Source organism: Patagioenas fasciata, chromosome 11 (assembly GCF_037038585.1).
Source record: "Patagioenas fasciata isolate bPatFas1 chromosome 11, bPatFas1.hap1, whole genome shotgun sequence".
NCBI lineage: Eukaryota > Metazoa > Chordata > Aves > Columbiformes > Columbidae > Patagioenas > Patagioenas fasciata.
The window spans coordinates 15824264-15843498 of NC_092530.1; the positions used below are offsets into that span (position 1 = coordinate 15824264).

The window sequence follows — 19235 nt, forward strand, 5'->3', positions numbered from 1 at the left end:
CAAATGCTCCAACACAGGAGCTGGTGGCAGCAGAACTCCTGTGCTGGGATCAGCTCCTCCTTGGGCAGGATGAGGGTGAGGATGGGGGTGAGGATGAGGATGAGGATGGGGGTGAGGATGAGGGTGAGAATGAGGAGGGGTGGCCTTCAGGCACCAGCTCTGCACTTTCCAGCTTCTCCTCCAGAGCTGCAGCCTTCTTTACCAATGACAGCATGGAGACACGTCCTGATTCCCCCTCTTGAGAACAGATATCTGAGGATACCCCAGAAAACAACCACTACTGAAACAAAATGCTGTAGTTAGGAATGAGCTGTCTGGGGGGATCTTGTTTATTTTTTCTTCTGTTGTGGTGCATATATGGAAAGGGGTTGGCAGCACTTATCACAGTAGAAAGAACAACACTGTAAAAATTGCAAAAGAGGACTTGATAAACATGTAAAGTGATTTTTAATTTCAGACACCCTGGAGCATGATGCATTTGAAATTTTTTAATTGGGAGCTTGAAGTTTTATAGATTTAATTGCAGAAGATAGTGAAGTCCTGAGCCCAATGAGTACAAACAAGAATGTATGAAGTTTTGAAGCTTTCTTTTAATGTTAGAGAGCCACCAAGTGCATAACGTGTGTCTTCTTTGTATCATCCATGCTGTGACCATCTCTTTCCACAAGTGACCAAGTTAATCTCTCATTTTCCCAGTCTGTGTTTTTGTGTCTTGGAAGCTATAAAATGCACGTATTTTAAGAATATGAGTGGGGCAGTTCAGAAACCTCAGGCCAGCCACATAACCACAGGAGCCACACGGGGCTTTTTTGTTTGCTGATATGCAGGCTGATCACACTCCAAGCAAGTACTACACGTTGTCAGCTGTCTAGTTAAAATCACCCTGCTGAGTCCTCAACAGGGTTATAACACATTTCTTCAGAGAAAAAAAAAAAAAAGGGAGTTTATATCATCTGTTGGTTGGGATTTGTGGTTCTGGTTGTTTGTGGGGTTTTTTTGGAGAGGGGCTTGGCAGCTTTTTTGTCATTTGTTCAGCTTGCTTTAGAAATACATTTATTTCAGTGATTCTTTCAGATTTACTCAAATTTTCCGGCAAACAAATTGCATATATATGTCATCATCTTACTTAAATACAGGGTTTGGGGTTTTTTGTTTGCTTGTTTGTTTTTATCATAGCGGCACAGTATGTTCAAACACCATTCAGCTACACCCCTGCTTACTCATTTAAAGAGATAAATGTATGGAATTAATCAGGTCCATCTGTGGCTTGGCAAACTGATATATTCCTCTGGGAAATGGCGTATGCTTTGTTCAGAAGATTCGGGGTTTTTTTTGTTTGTTTGTTTTTTTTTTTTTTTTTAAATTATCGTTAGGTACTGCTGTTACCTGTACTGGTTAAAGCTTGGAGAGCTTAGTGCTGGTGATGATTCTGCCCACAAGTGCATTATATTGGAACATTTCCCCTTCACCCTGGTCCCTGAAGGTGTCTCTGTTTAGTGGAACATTTTTAATTACTCTTTATAATGTTGCAAAACTTCCTTTGGGCTTTGTGGAGACAGTTACAGATAAAGAGTCATCTGGAAGCCAGGACAAATTATCAACTCAGGAGCTGAGATGAGAGTTAGAAATCCTGATGTGAACCGAGCAGAAGATCAACAGGATTCTTCCCATGGTAGAGATTGTGGGGCCAGTTGACCCAAGTAAAGAGATGCTAAAATAAAAGTAGAAAAAATGTTAGAATATTTTGTTTGTTTCTTTGTTTTGCTGGCTCTACAATTTTGTATTTTCCCATACTTGTTTGGTTTGGAACTTAGAGATTGACTTGATTTTTGTTCATCTATTAGCAAACGTCTCTTCTATTCAAAAAGTCAAAGTCAGGGAGATAGTTGGAAAAATAATTATGCTTGTATAACAGAGATAGTTGACTGTAAATCATGCTGTGTGTAGACCTTCCTCCCGTTTTCCCACATAAATGCAGCTTTTACAGCAAAACTTCAGAGTTTTGAGTGATCGAGGAGTGAAACATTGGTACTATTATTCTGGTAGTTTCTTGTTCACAATGGGATGCTGAACTCCATGATTTTATATATGCATCATTTTTTCTAACAAATATGTACTCTGGGTGGGTAAAAGTTTTCTCAAATGATTTGAAAATAGCAATCATAATATTAGTATCTAATTCATTTATCTGGTGTGCCTTTCAGAAGATCAAAGCTTTATAATTTCTTGGAAATATCTAAGAATTACACGGTTAATGTAATGAAGTGGTTTTGCTCTTACATTGAGTACAAACATCATTAATATTGAAAGATTATTACGGAAATACAGGCTTCACCGAGTAACAAGACTTAGTGCAGCTATTTTGTGCAATATTCCTTTCAAAATGCAATTAGTGAAATTATTGTTCTCATGAATAGGTCGTGTAGGGCTGGTCAAAATAACAAACTGGTTTTTTCGAAGAAATGAAATTGTTTCAGTCTACAGAATAGCTTTGGAAGGGTGGGGTGTAGGTTTTTTGGTTTTCTTGTTCTGTTGAAAAATCAAGACAATGATGGGGGAGTACATAAAAAATAAGTGGAGAGAGGGGAAAGTACAGAAACTAAATAACTTATTTGTTTTCACATGTTTTTCCCGTGAAACTACTATCTAAATTGGAAAATAAACCTGTTCACTATGACATGACACAATCTTGCTTCCATTACTTCGCCATTTTTATTGAAACAAGGGTACATATGTTTCACTGATTAGTTAATTATTCTCTGTTGTCATACTGCCGTTCTTATTCCATAATTTAATTTTCTTTTGGTTGAATAGCCAATGAATGTGAAGTATCTATGACAAAGTGTGGCTGGAAATGGTAGGAAGGAAAATTTGTCTTCCAGTCAACTGAATACTGAAAAATGCTGCAGAATTCTCTAAAATTTTACTTAATTGGTTAGAGCCATTGGGTCATAGTTTTTCCTTTTTATTCTGATATTCCATTCACTTTTCTGTGGTTTCACTGGACGTAATCACCTGTATAGAGTAAAGTTGCTGTTGAAGTAGGTTGAGGATTTAGGTCAGATTACATATCTCTACCTTTATGATATATTTTATGCCCAGGAGGAGATGAGAGCTCAGGTTGCAGCAATGCTGTCCTGAGATCCCTGAGGACCTCAAGGGTGACCCTTTTATGTGACAGGGATCTTTCTGAGTTGCTGGGCTCAGTGATGTCTTGTGGGATTTTGAGGTTTCTTTGGCTTTATAAATTTCCTCTTTTGATTGTGACAGCTCTTCCTTGCATCACGTTTTACATCCCTCTTCACACAAATGCAGAAAATTACATCATCTTAATGAAGATTTAGGGCCACTTTTTTTAAGGTGTCTGGTTAAAAATTCCTCTAATAAAGAGTTCTATTTTCACTCCTTATAAATAGCCATCAAACCCTGGCCATTAGGCACTTGTTATCTACTGGTGACAGTTGACTGTTTTGATTATCAAACTGGGTCATCGTGTGTTATTTCATTATTGTGACAGTTATGTTGCAGCAGGAATGATGTTTTCTTACTCTCTATTCCCTCTCAAAGGAGAATGGCAGCTACTCAAGCAGAAAGCTGATGTTTCTTATTTCCTAGTTTCTTATTGTTGATAAGCTGGCACTAGTGGTATTTGGGGACCATGAACACTGCTACATTTCTGACTTCTTCTGTAGATCATTCTGCTGTGACTGACATGAGCTAAAGACTGAACTTTCTAAGGTATGTTTGAAAAATTCAGAAAAGCTTATCTTGTATTTTTGTTATGTTTGCTGTTACTAGGATTAATCATATCCACTCACACTATTTACATCTTTATGTTTCTTCGAGTAGTCAAGATCAAAGCCATTTCTAATCATTAAAAAGCCAACATACGTATATCTCGAACATATGCAGAAAGGAATGCAAATTGTAAAGAAAACAAATCCTAAAAGAGCAGTACTGCAAAACTGTGCTTCCCACACATTCCTTTTTGATTGATTGTCACTTAGTATTTTATTAAGTAGCAAAATCTAATTCCCCTTGTGAGACCTCCTAGTCCTCTCTCCGCCTGCCCCTCCCTCAGAATATATAACATGTAAATCCACTTCTCTCTGGTGAAAAAAATCTATTTTTAACCTGTTTGCAGTACTAATCTCACTTAACCTGGTTTTAGTATGCATTAGGCAGAAACAGTGTAATTTAAGAATTATGAGATTTTGCGTTGGGACTGGGAAGGCAATAATTGATTTCTATACCTCAGTAAACTATTATTGCAGAAAATGTATATCACATATAAAAGAATGGTGCAGTAGGTGAAGCACAGACTTAGCTTTTCTTGTCAAACATGGCATGAAACACAAAGTGCAAGAATCACAGCAGTTCACTAGGGTTTATTTTAACTGTCTGCTTCACTTTTGGGCTACAGGTATTAAGGTATTATTATTCTCATGGTAATAATGAATATTCTGTTATAAATGGCGCGTTTGTTGTTTATTGGGTTTTTTTTTTTTTTTAATTGTTGGCTGAATGTCAGGAAGGGACCAAAGATCTGGGCAGTGAGGGCTTTGAGTCTATAATCCATCTACTGTTTGCTGAGTTTGCTCTGTATAACTCTTAAATTCATGGTGACTGCAGTACATTGTGAAAAAAAAAAAAAGATAGTTTTAAGAGGAATGTATCAAATGTATCTTAATTTTAAAAGATAATCTGATTTATAGCTGAAGAGGGTGTATTTGGTGTGAGAGAATCAAACTTTATCTTTGAAGACTAAAACAAAGGAAAGTTTCAATATGCACTGCCTGTGCTGCTGCAATTGGGTTTATTGTCCCAACATTTCTTTCTGAACATGCTCCCTTTTGGTGTCAAGATAAGCCAATAGAAGAGCCAGAAGTTACCGAAAACTTAAATTTGATCATTTGAGGAAAACACTGCAGATGGTAGAGGCTTGCGAATAACCACTCTTTTGCATCCCAGGAAAGATGGTGTCAGTGGTGTGTAGTTTCTGGTCTTACTTAAGCGGAACAAAGGAAATTACAAAGTTGAATTGTGGCTAGCTTTTCTTTGAAGCATATAATGTATCTTGATTAAAAATATTACAAATGTAGCTGTTGAGTTGTGAAGTAGCTACACAAAAGCACTGGGATACATACAACGATGCAAACTAGAGGGAGGCGTTATTTCATAGCTCCAGATTTAATTAGTCCATTTTCCCTACAAATACGGATTTGAACACGTAAGAAATATTTTTCTGGCTTTCCCTATTTTTCTGCATATACTCACTTTTACTCCTTAATCCTGGGTTCAGATTTACTAGGATGAGTATCATAACATAAAGATTGAATCTCAAATAATGAAAACTTTGCCAAAGACAATATGCCTGGGTGGGCCAGTTTGATGAGTTTTCCACCAAAAGAACATAACCAGGGCTATCAGCTACTCGGCGTGAGCTCTGAACAGAAGGAGGTTGTGGCCGGTTGTCCCCTGCCAGCAGCTGAGGACTCCACAGCCACTTCTTCACCTTTCTGGCCCTGCCTGGGTAGGTAGAGAGCAGAAGAGCAAGAAAACTCATGTGTGAAGTTAAATACAGTTTAAAAAGTGAAGGAAAGTGGAAGTAAAAACAAAACCAAAACAAGTGATGGAAAGGTAATTGCCATCTCCCCCAAGCAGAGTGATGCCCAGCCAGTCTCTGAGCAGTGATTGTTTCGGAAGGACTAACCCCCGACTGACTGCTGAGCCTGGCGGTGTCTGCTGTGGAACATCCCTTTGGTCAGCTGGGGCTCTGCCTCAGCTTCATGTCCATCTGTCCCAAAATTAGACCTGTTTAGTGTTCAGAAGTATGAAAACAGCACATGAAAGAAATGGTAAAATGGTACCTTCAGATTTATTCTGTAAGTACCAGGAAAGATTCTGTTTTGTTTCACACATTAGGAAAAAAAATCTCTCTATATATACACATTTACTATTATGGGGAATACATAGTTCTTCAAGAAGTAATGGGTCAGGGTTTTGGAATTTTTGTAGTCAATATTTCCCTAAATAAGAAATCCACCTTAAGAGAAATCATTCAGTTGAAATGAAGGCAGTATGTCAAACAAATTAGCAAAGGAATGTGACCTGGTTTTTTTTTATTCTCCACCCACTGCTGTGTGGTTCCTTGGCTTTGTATGAAGGTCCATGATCGTAGGGCAGAGCTGGATTGGGCATTTCAGTATTTTGCAGCCATATACTCAGTTACAGACATGCTATTGTTCAATCAGATTGTGGACACTGTTGAGTGTTGATAAATGGGATTTGTTCTCATTTTAAAAGTTGCCAGAAGATGTCATGCAAATGAACTGCAATCCACTGCATCTGGGTACAATTAATGGCAGTTTACTAGTTTAAAAGACTGGGACGGTTTGGATTGTTCCCATTGTAACTGTAGACAAAACCTAAGCTTTTGATTTTGTTCATTAAGTTTTCAAAGGAACATTTTATATTAGTCGATAAACATTCTTTGTGATGTCGACCCTACTTTCACTCACTACAATATTTTCACTTTCCAGTATTTTCTCTCTTTAAAAAAAGTCAACTCTATCAAAACCCAAGCCCTCTCTTCAGTTTCTGTTTCCATTTGCTCTTTAAAATTGAACAATGAATCCAAAGGTTTCTTTTCTTCTAAATATTTGAACTATGAGACAATTAAATTTTCCATGGTAGGAGCAGGTAGCAGATTACATGTATAATAGTGCTTTGTTTTCTCAAGAGCTTGTTGAAACAGAGGCACTGTGGACACACTACCAAATGAAAACTTTAAGAAGAAACTGCTATAGCAAATAATATGTTTCTTTGGCTTTAATAACTTTTGCATTTGGTGGAATTAAGATAAAATAAAATGGCTAAGAATATCTTAATTCATAGAGAGAAATATATTTATTAAATGAGTAGCAGAAAAATTACATACAGATCCTTCCCACTTAAGGTCTGTTTCTTCGCTTCTGAATTAATGTGGCTGTAGAGCTTTAGATTTCTAATAGCTTTTTTACTCTTGTGGAGAGATGTAGTTTTTATACCAATGTGTTTTGACGGTTCATGTCCAGTAATGCAGAATAATTCAGCGAAACATGAACCCTACACGAGCACTGAGGGTTGGACTTAATAGTTCTGTGAGGCATAGGACATCATAGTCATCTTTTTCAGTATAAATAAAGCCATTTGAACATGAAGCCCCCACTTTTCATCAAAACACTTGTTAGCATGCAGATCACTAAGTTTAATGAGTCCCTGTAGTTGCTGACAAGACAACTTCAGGAAGTGCCAGACCAGGTTTTGACCAAGCTCTTTTATTCCACAGCATTCCTCCTGTGCAAGTTTTCAGGCTTCCTTTATACTTCTTAAACTGACTCTTCCTTTTTCTCAGGAGTCTTTGTAACTCAGTGGTGACTCTGTAATTGAAGATGTGCTAGAAACAAACCTCTCATTTCCTCCATCACATAAGAACCCTCATATACACGTTTCACATGACGTTCATATCTCACATGTATACAAATAACGTTAAACTTCTAACTCGCAGAAACAAAGTTTTGTAGCAATTTCTTGTTGCTACTCTGAGCTATGTTTTTATGTATTGTAATGGCATATCATTGGTGTCATCAAGAAGAGTTTTTCCTTAACTTGATTTGAAAGTCCATTTATTTCCACATTGTTTTTCTTTTCCCTGCAGTCTTCTTGGGGATATTAAAAGCTCCTCTTTTTTTTCTTTCTTTTTTTTTTTTTCTATTAGCCTGCTCAAAAATTGCCTTTGCTAATTCAACAGAATTTCAGTACTACTATGTGCAGTGGTACTTCAGTATATGGTTACAATTTTAGGTTCTACATTATTTTGAAAATTTTTACACCACATAGTGCTATTTAATGGCCTCGGCTTAATATATATCCCTCTGTATTTCAGAGATAAGGAGTTACTTTTAAAATATGTTTGACTTTTCTAAGTGGGCTGTGGAGACTACAGGAACCACAGAGTCGTCTTCTGTCTTTTTCATTTTTCTTTTTAAATTGCAATATTAGTTTGTTTAATTTGACAAGTTCTGATGATCAAAATGATGTTGAAAGGCTTGAATAATAGCTCAGATGATTTTGTCCTTTTGGAAGAGAAATATTCCAGAGACAGGCTGTCCTCTCTGGCAATCTTATTATAAAGATTGAAAAATGAATGGAGCTATTAGAAAACCCAGTTAGAATGTATATCTGAAGAATTATGGATCTGCTCACAAGAGTGAAAAGCAATGACTCCATTTAGATTTTCAGAATTACAGTTTCTAGAAATGTCGCAGAGGACTAAAGAAGACTCCATCTTCATCGTTCATCACATAATTGCCTGAAATACTGTCAAGGTTCACAGGACTCCTAACGTTGTCATCATTAGTCTCCAACCTCAAAGACAAAGAAGATTTTTGCTACGACATATAACAAAAAAGTTACTACTTTTAAAAGATAAATAGTTAATTCTATTCTCTGATCAAAAACAGGCCTTCTTTTTTTTTTTCTATGTCATGAAATGCTGCTTTTGGAACAGAAGTCAAAGCTTATTCTGTTTTTTACTGCTGCAATTCTGCAAAACTGACACTTAGCAAAGACTATCAGTTGGTCTTATTTCATGAGTATGCTTTAGAATTATTGATTTCTGATAAAAGCACTAAGCAGTTGCTGTCAAAAAATTGAGCACAGTTTGTTTTAAGAGTATTCTGACTTCCTAAGTCCTCATGTCTTTACATATATATATATATATATATGTATATATAATGTAATTGTTAATTACAATTCAATAAAGTAGAAAAATATGATAGGAAAAAAGGCTTAAATAGACAGTAAATGCCAGTATACTTTTGGTTGATTTAAGATCTGATAGGATTGTAGGGTGGGGTTATTTACCATCATTTTTTTCTCTTTACTGACCAAGCACTTATACTGAGCTGGTATTTTTTTAAATTTTCTGTTGTGTTTTTTTTGGTGTACTGTATTTATTAATCAGTAAATAACAGATGAAGAAACAACATATAATGAATTAGTGGGTTAAATCTAAAACCAGACATATTCAAACAGGAAACAACATGGTTCAATTAATTTAATATTTATGATTTTTTTTTGTTTCATGTGTGTGATTTATTTTCATAGGAATTGTAGTTACTATTCCTAATGGTTAACTGATAACATAGGTTATTGTTCCATGAGGTTGGTAATGACCAGTGTTCAACCAAAGTGGTTCCAGTACCTTCACACTAGGGAACTGCAGCATCCGTTATCTTCGTTAATACTGCATCACTTGTTTGTCTTTTGTACCCTTTTTAGTTTGTGTTGAAACCTGGCTGATACGGAGATTATGGCTCCATTTTTTTTCTTTTGCTCTGATTGTCAGTTTCTGATGCCACAAAGCATGTTATTACATATCAACATCATAATTAATGGGTAAATGATAAAGCTCAATTTTATTCTGAGCCCACAGGGCCTGAATTAGGCAATTTGTGAAGAATGCTAGCATCTTTCCCTTTTCAAATATGATTTTCTTGATTAGTGAAAGAAAATATTTTGAGGCCAGCCACAGAAATGTTTATAGTTCATGATACCGTTTGTAATAATCTTGGCAGTTTGTCTGTATCACTCAATTTTGAGGTGCACTGGGTGTTCCATTCTCTCTGCTCATTACTTTGTTTGTTATGACCAGCTTAAGTCTTGTTGCTAACCTAACTTGAATTTCTTTTGTACAAGTTATGGATGCTTATACCATCAATATTTTAGTGTTTAATATATATAAAGTTTAAAATTGTTATTTTAATTTATTTTGTTTCCTACACTCAGTTTTAATTATGTTTCATATTTAGTTTTGGATTTCATATGAAGATAGCTGCCCCAAGACAAATGTTCTCATGGACAAAAAGAGGCATTTTGAATGGTACATTGCTACAATAAGGAAGCGAAGGACAACTTCAGCCTAACTCTGATGTGTAAGTATACTTAACTTGTTTTGAAATGGTGAATAGGTTTTAGTAACAAGAGTTATGGAATTTATACAACTGCTGTTGAATATATTGGTTTAGAAGGGTAGAATGGCAATTAAACTTAGATGATTGTTGATTATAATAGAGAGCTAAGTTGTTATAGCAACTGGAGCTCTCAACTTACCACTGTGCACAGAGAAGCACAAGCTACAGAAAAAAAAAGGGAAAAAAGACTGATCTTTTCCTTTCTCCCAATAGTCTGTAATCATAATTATCATAATTGATATTCAGAAATTTTTCCTTTTGCAGTTTCTAGTGTTTAAACATTACTATGCAAATACAATTAATTCTGCAATCATCAGACTTACTTCACTGAAATAATTCTATTTGTTAAAACTGGATTTCAGTTCTCTATCATTTTAACCATTTAAATAAAAAATATGTAATTATTTCAGTCCTTTTACAACTTATAGGGAGATTAGGTTTTGTTATTTTTCATTCCTTTACAAGTGCTAAGGAGATGTAATTCAGTACTCTGTCATACCGTTGTTAAAGCTTGGTATATTCTGCTGGTTATAAACCGTAACAGTGCAATTAGTCAACAGTAGTTAATGAAAAAATTGAGGCAGAAATACTTTCTGTCTCCTCAATGTATTGGATTAGATTAAAAGGTATTAGAAATTCAAGTCCAGGACTGTTATTCCACTTTATGCTGGCCGATGATTTGGATTGGTATGATGTTGTGGTGCATTGACCCTGATTGGACACCAGATACCCACCAAAGCTGCTCTCACTCACCTCCTCAGCTGAACAGGGAAGAGAAAATATAACAAAAGGCTCATGGGTTGAGATAAGGACAGGGAGAGACTGTTTGCTAATTACTGTCATGGGCAAAACAGACTCAACTTGGGGATAATTAATTTAATTTATTACCAATCAAATTAGACTTCTCCCGTGTGGGTCCCCCAGGGGGTCACAAGTCTTGCCAGCAAATCTGCTCCTGGTAGGACCTGTGTCCCTATGGAGAGAGGAGTCCAGTCCCTGCTCCAGCATGGGGTCTTACCCAGGCTGCAGGTGGATCTCTGCTCCATCGTGGACCTCCATGTGGACAGCCAGCGTCACCATGGGCTGCGGGGCAATCTCTGCTCCAGCATCTGCAGCACCTCCTACCCTCCTTCTGCACTGACCTTGGTGTCTCCAGAGTTGTTTCTCTCATGTATTCTCACTCCTCTCTCTGGATGCAGTTGCGGAGTAACTTTTTCCCCTTCTTAGATATATTATCCCAGAGGTGCTACCACTGTTGGTGGTGGACTTGGCCTTGGCCAGCAGCAGGTGCATCTTGGAGCCGGCTGGCGTTGTCTCTATTAGACACAGGAGAAGCTTCTAGCAGCTTCTTACAGAAACGACCCCTATAGCTCTCCATGCAACCAAAACATTACTACTCAAACCCGATACAGAAGTTTTTCACCAACTTAGGGGTGTCGTGGCGAGTCTTTCAGAGAATATCATGATTGGCTGGCAACACTTTAAATATTCTCTGTATGCGACATAATTGAAAGTTAGAAAATCTTGAATTTATTTCCTGTTCTATCCCTGGTCTGGGACTCTAGCTAAGTTGTAGATGAGGAAGAGCCGTGATTCACTATCCATGGAAACCTTGCATCATACAACATGTGTCTGTCCCTTTTTCTTTTTCTTTGTCACTGCAGTACAGCAGAACACTGCCTCTGGATTGCCTCTGATTTATTAGCAATTCTTTGGCCTGACCAAGATAGGAAGAATATAGTTTCATGTGGAATAAACAACAAGTTTTTAATAACATTTTCATAGAGTGATTTCTAAATTACTCCTTTCCTTGAATGAATGACACTATGGAATTAGCAGTATTTTCCTCCTAAGCTGGTTATCATAACATGTGAATACTGGAGTCTATTAGGCAGAGGAAATTGTATTTGGATTTCTGCCTCCATTTAGTTAAAAGCACAGGCACCTTTGTACTTCATTTTACAACTGAATAAAAGGTGTTTTAAACTTAGAGGTCAAGAAAAGTCAGTGTTATGCGAATGAGGTGAAGAGCACTCAGAGTTTAGATTCTCTCAATAACTCACGATTATTTGTTTTGAATATGTTTACCATTTCTAAAGAGAACAATTTTAGGCTAGTTAGAGCTATTGAGAACTGAAATGTCAACTAATAGTTTTAATTACTTGCTCATGATCCTTTCAAAGGTAGTTTGAAAGAAAATGAGCACATGCTCTCCATTAAAACAGATGAGATTTAAACCTATCCAGATAATGTCTCATTTCAAGTTGTAGAAGTTTAGAGTTTATGTGAAGTGGGTGAATGGACTGCCTTGTGGAACCAGATCTAACAAGGCCAGGCTGTGCCATTAGAATACCTAGCAGCAGAAGAGTATAGTTGTGTCTGACCATTACAAACCCTTATCATTAGGGTTTGTTATTTAGCTATAAAAATTTGCTCCAGGCTAAAACTTAGACTTGGCAATTCCCACCATATGAGGCTTTAAATTACTTTTAAGATGTACACAAAAAGCAAGTTTGCTTACACATCCATTAGGTCTACATCAATAGTTCTCTATTAGCTCAGTATTTTATGTGCTACAAACTAAGTGCTCTGAAAGTAGATTGAGAGTGCTTACGGTCACTAGGCCAGAGCCTGTTTTTCTGTCTGCTCCAAGTTTGTTCCAGGTCCTTTATAGAGCCTTTAAATTACATCTGTGCAAAGTTGAAGTATTTTATTTCCTCAGATTTGACTCTATGGTTTCAATTTTTAATAATTTTCGTTTTCTTAAAGTATGATATCCTCATTCAAGGCCATCTGCTTCTTTTCCAGTTCTTTTTAAGAGAACTTTTCTGGTTTGGGCAGCTTGCCTTTGGCTGACCACAGGGTGAAATAATAGAATTGTCCTGGTTTGACTGGATGCCCAAGCCAAATCCCTCTGTAGTGCAGGTGTGTCTCTTTAGCAGGTGCAGCTTTGTTCAGCTTCATGTACATCATCTGTTTGCAGCCATAATACTATTTTATAAGGAATCTTTCCAAAATTGTCTGATCTCAAAGATGGGAGAGAAGCATAATGCAAGGAAAGATTTAGAGCTATAGCAGTATGTGGGAAAACAATTTCTGTGTTTCAGAGGATTTTGATGTGAGTGTGATTGTTTGGAACCCAAATTGCAGAAATTATCTAGGAAAGAAAGCTCCACACTGGCTACTGCAGATCTGGGAAATGCAATATTTTGGCAGGCTGCCCATTTGGCTGCTAATGAGCCAAGCTCATAACCTTGCAGGGAACTGTGTAGGTCTCAATAGCTTCTGAGCCAGCAGAGTCCCCTGTTCCTCGAGCATCAATCCCTATGCCACTTATCATAGGCAGATTACTGCCTCATTCCTGCATTTTCTCAGAGCTATTGCTTTTATGTACCACAAAGCTCTATTTTCAGTATCTACCTTAATCTCAGTTTCAGATCCCATCTCAGGTTACAAGCCAAGCATTTAAATTTAGTATGGTGAGAGGTAGAGATTCAAAATAAATGACACCTACTTTGCCTTTGAAGTACATATTAGCCAGGACACATTGTGATGACAATCTATGGAAACAAAATTTCACCTTGGATTTTTCTTTTAGAAACGTTTAGAATAGTCACCTGTACAAACTGTCTCTGAAATAAATGAGGTTCCACATTGTGTACAATCTGCCTACTCATCTTCCTAGTACTGAGAGGTAGATATCTGGTCGTTTCACAAATAGCTTTCTCAATAAGTTACAAATAATTATTTTCATTGATCTCATTTAGTCAAACAGCTGTCAACACAATAGCTGTCAACAGACACATAAAAGATCTTATCATATCACATGTTACGTCTAATATTACGTCCACATCTAATACCAGAATTTCAGAGTTTTTCGCCTTTGGAGTTCTAGGTCTGCATTCACTTTGCTGTTAACATTCCTTTTTCATTTGCGGAAAACATTAAGAAAACTTTTTTTTTGAGGAACTAGCTATTTCTGGTTTTTGTCTTCTCAAATAAACTCTTTTTCTTTAAAGGATTTGACTGAAATTAGCACAGCCACTTTCACATCACACACATTTTTACGTGCGTAAATTTGCTTGTGCAGCTGTGGACCTGTGACAAGGAGTGTTTTGAAATGAGGCACCACTAGGATGGCTCATCTGCAAGGGATCTGTGGATGTTAAAAGTAGTCTAGCTGCGCTGCACACATGTACTGCAATCAAAGGAAGGGAAATATTTAAGAGAGTGTCTCTTGAAAGATTGTTTTATAGTATTTATTACCCTATATATTGCGTGTTAACGACCTCTCTCTGATGTCAGACATTAACTTCTTGTTAATCTAACAGCATATTATACCTGGAACAACTTATCAACAGATTATGAAATAGTCATTGGCAAAGTCCAACAGAGAAGCCATAGATTCTTAATGCATAATTGCATCAGACTGTTTAATTGTGCACCCTTCAGTAGGCCAGGAATCATTTAAGCATCTGGTTAAAACATTATTTCCTTTAAAAAGTACTTAAGCATGTGTGTGTAACTGTTTGCTGAGCAAAGAGGTAGATGGACTGTTATATCCGGGTTTCTCTGACCTTGGTACTCTGTCAGAAAAACGTAGTGAAAAAAGCATGCAGTTAAAGTGAAATAGTTCAAGTAATACAAAATAAGAATATAAAACCTTATCTTACTGTATTGGTTCTGCTTTCCAATCTTGACGCATTGTGGCTAAGCAACAGTATCACTAGCCTACCAAAACTCAGTTAAGAATAGTATTTCCAACAAGGGTTTAGGAATAAAATGGATTATTAAAATTTAAAAATGCAGTATTAGAATATTACAGTTTGATTCAGTCATTCTTGGCGTATTTTACCTACCAAGAAAATGATTGCAAGTGAGATATCAAGACAATTTTCTTTATCCCTTTTAATTATTGCTTGATTAATATTTGATGCAGGGTTTGCATAAAGAGATTTTTTTAAGGCAGTAAAAATTAATTTTGGATAATATAGGTGTTTTATCTCTTATCAATCAAAAAAATATAATTCTCTCTGTTAGTGTGTTATTCTGCCTGTTACTGTATCAGTGGCAGTCTTTAACCTATATATCTAATATCTACATTGGCCAGAGCAGAAATCACTGCATGCACCCTGCAATTTATAATCCGCTCTACCCAGCTCCTCATCAATTATTTTTGCTGCAAAATGTAGTGCCACTGATAGGTATTTTATCTTAGTGCTGCATTCCCACTGCCTGCGGACTGTTACTTTGAAGAGTCTTAAAAGCATTTCTATTGAATAGTGCTAGCCACTGCATCTGCTCTAAAATTTGTTCCAAGTTACGTTCTGTTTTTAACAATATACTTTCATACATAGATAATAAACACATTTTGTTTGGAACCAATTTAGGCTGAAGTGAGCCTTTCCTAAATTCTTAGGGAGACTATGTTAAAAAGGTCAGATTCAGTTAAAAAAAAAAAAAAGTTCATCATATGAAAAAATACTGGTTTTCCTTTAAATTACTGGAATAGTTTTCTATGTAAATAAAAAAGTAAACTAAATTCTGTCTGCTTTAAAGAGGACGTTGTGACCATTTTTCATATAAGTGTGTTTCTCTGTTACATTAAAGTCTGTGTCATTTTTTGGTGGAAATTATGATTTCTGAGGTTTTTCTTTTTGACAAACCTGATTCCCTTCATTCAAGAAAATATTCTGTGTGATTTTCTTATCTAACTGTGTCCATGCTACTATGCTGAGTGTGGCTTCCTTAAACGTGTATGTCTTAAAAAAAATTGTTTCCTGAAAAATAAAGTTTGCACATGGACAGTAATTGAACTCATTCTGATTTTTACACTCTTGAGGTGTGTGTCTATTCTGGAAGATTTTATATTTGGCACTTAAGTATTGGTATGAGTGCAGTGGACATTTGATGTCACCTAGTCCAGTTCTGTGTTCCTCTCACAGTGCTGAATTGTGGACAATACGGCTGTGCAAATGGTCCTACATAGTGATAAATCCAGATTTCTTATGTCACTGCTTGCTTTGGTAAGTGAAGCCTTTAGCTTGTTAGCTTTTTATTTTTGCTTTTCCATATGCTCGCCAGAGCTTTTTGTATTGTAGCAGCTGTCTTCTCCTGATCATGCATTGTGCTTACAATAGGAAGCTGACTTATGGAAGCTGGCATATGGCGGTAACATCACAGTTTGTTACCACTCTCAGCTCTGCTAAAGCATCTAGAAGGCATTTGGATATTGACCAACACAGGTTAAGTGTGTCAGGAAGACTATTTTTTTCTATCTAGGGATTTATCACCTATTAAAATTGCTTGGCCAGTCTACTTTCTGACTTTGGTAATGGCATAAACTAAGAGGAAAGAAAGGTGGGTTTTAAACACTGGGCAGTTATTCTATGGATTATGTAGATCAGTTCTTTTGTAATGCAATATGAGATACAGCTTCAGTAAGGGCTTTCACTTTGTTTATCCCTAAACGGCACGTGATAAAATAGTGGCATCCCACCTTTTTTATCTTTGTGGTACTGAGAACATTTGCAGGGTTAGAAATCTGCACTAGGGCTATTTTATCTATTTTATCTTTCAGATGCTATTATGTCACCAGATACTCACTGTAATGCATTGCTGACTTTGACTAGGTTTTCTTGAAGTGTAGGAACCAAACTAGGATCAGCAAAACTTTGATGGATTTTAAATATCAATATCATTAGGAGAAGTTAGGTCAGAATAATGTATAATGGGAGGTGGTAAGGACAAGAACCATAAGAACAGGGTTGCAAGAATGAAGAGACTGCTTGAAGAATGCACACTTTGGAGTCGAAAGCATGGGCCAACGTGTGAAGGAGATTTTTTTTTTTAAGTGGAAATTAATAACATGGTTGTGTTATAGCAAGTAAATAGTCTTTATATAAAATTCTGATATGAAAATGTGCTGAAAGAAGCTACTTGCAGGAATTTCTAAAATGTCCAGGGATTGTACTATTTCCTGCAAACTGTCAGCTTTGTGTCTTTGTTAATTACCAGTCAAAAGGTGCATGGAATTCCTGAATGAACATGCAACAAATAACAATTTGTACTGAGTATCAAGTTCTCTTTTGGTTAAAAACCATATTTATTCTTTGTCTAAGGAGTTGTGTGTGCAGCCCTCTTTATACTTTCCTTTTCTATTTTATTCAGCATCAGATGCTGCACTAGCAATAGCAGAACTGAGTGGGACATGAAAATCCCAGCTTTGGATTTTGAATTTTTTTTTTCTTCTTTTTTTAATGCCAACTTTGGGCTGTGCATCAAATAAATTAGTTTTATGTATGCCCATTTTGGGGAGGATGAATCCTGAGTATATGTGTGTGCAAATAATTTCAAGCACTGGAAAATATTCACCATGGAAAAGTACAACCACAGTAGTGACTTTACGGGACTACAAGCATGTCAATGCTATTTTAATACATGAACATAATTACTCTGTCCTGTTCCTTCCTTTGTGAGCAACTGGTAGGTGGTAAGTAATAACTTTTTAAGCTATTTTCCCCTCAATATGTCAGAGGAATTATTTGAAATAATTATGAAAAAGACATAGAATATAAATGTCAGAATAGATGTAGATGGGAAAATATTACTACAGAGGGGTTTTTTAATATGTTGGAAATGTCATTTATGGTTCTATTTTAATGAATGGGCAATTAGTTGCCTGAACATCGTCTCACTTCTTAATGGAATCTTAGTGGATTAACTACATGCCTCATTCATATTATCCTACAGAATTTTTCTACCTTCTTATAATGAATAATCTTTTTGTAGGAGGCCAGTATGAAAAAGGAGGGTCTCCTCTAATGTAGAGAATTTCTGCTTTTGTTCACTGTTAAAGTAATATGGTTCCTGTTTTAAAAATACTTAAAATACATATGTTGGTGTGGTTCCTGTACTTCCTGCAGAAACAACCCATGTTGCTTTAGATACCAATCCCAACACCTGCATTTTCTGTGGTTTTTTCTTTGTTTTTATTTTCTTTCTTTTGTTTATATGTTTTGGTTTTAGTGTTCTTTTTTACATTTATTTTTATTTTATTGGATTTTATTATCTCTCTTTTTTTTTTTTTTTTAATGACCTTATTAGTTTGAGTTTAGAGGTTGTGGCTACAGTATATGCAATTACATACTTTAAAGTTAACCGGGTTCAGACTGACAAGAGTAGGAGGTGTGTGGTGTTACTTAAAATCAAATACATCTTTCCTTAAAAATCTCCTGACATGAACACTTGTGCTGGTTTTGGCTGGGACAGAGTTAATTTTCTTCATAGTAGATAGTCTGGAGCTGGTTTTCAGATTTGTGCTGAAAACAGTGTTGATAATACAAGAATGTTTTAGTTATTGCTGAGCAGTGTTACACAGAGTCAAGGACTTTTCTGCTTCTTATGCTACCCCACCAGAGAGTAGGCCAGGGGTGCACAGGAATTTGAGATGGGACAAAGGCGGGACAGCTGACCCCAGCTGACCAAAGGGATGTTGCATACCATATTATGCCATATAAAACTGGGGGAACACGAAGGAAGTTGGGGGGATGTTCGGAGTGGTGGTATTTGTCTTCCCAAGTCACCATTACGTGTGATGGAGTCCTGCTTTCCTAGGGATGGTTGAACACCTGCTACCAATGAGAAGTAGTGAATTAATTCCTTGGTTTGCTCTGCTTGCTTGTATGGCTTTTGCTTTACTTATTAAACTGTCTTTATATCAACCCATGAGTTTTCTCACTTTTACTCTTCTAATTCTCTTCATCCGACCAGGGGAAGTGAGCGAGCAGCTGTGTGGTGCTTAGATGCTGGCTGGGGCTAAACTACAACAACATTTAAAGTTGTTGCTAGATTTAAATGTTGATTTCAAAGTATTTTGTTTTTTGGATCCCATAAAACTTTAAAAATCTTGAATACGGATGTTGACTGCCTGAATGTGCACAAACAAAACCCACTTCAGCTGTTTGCTTTTCCTTATATATGAATGTGTTCCTGTAAGAAATTAGTTTATTTCCATAAAAGCTTTTAATATGTAACCCTTACATTTTCTTAGCGTGCATCACATCTTCATTACGTCTACGCTTTATACTTACTGTTATGTGTTTTCCAAAACCTGTTTCTAATTCAGCAGAAGGCTGCTCAGGCATTAAAAAAAAAAAAAAGAGAAATTATAAAATCTGTTTAACGTTTAGCTCTGCTGTTTGCCCTAAAGCTATAATT

The 19235-nt window shown here is 36.4% G+C and overlaps 1 long non-coding RNA gene across 18 annotated transcripts in view; it reads left to right on the forward strand.

The window, feature by feature from the left end:
- Positions 1-19235, forward strand: part of LOC136106144 (uncharacterized) — a 474182-nt gene that overhangs the window by 262964 nt on the left and 191983 nt on the right. For 17 of the 18 annotated variants that reach the window (XR_011740879.1, XR_011740870.1, XR_011740872.1 and 14 more), the window contains one exon: positions 9855-9977. This is a non-coding gene — a long non-coding RNA (uncharacterized lncRNA). Of the gene's footprint in view, positions 1-3692; positions 3739-9854; positions 9978-19235 lie in introns of all 18 variants that reach the window. The other variant, XR_011740876.1, reaches the window with a different exon arrangement.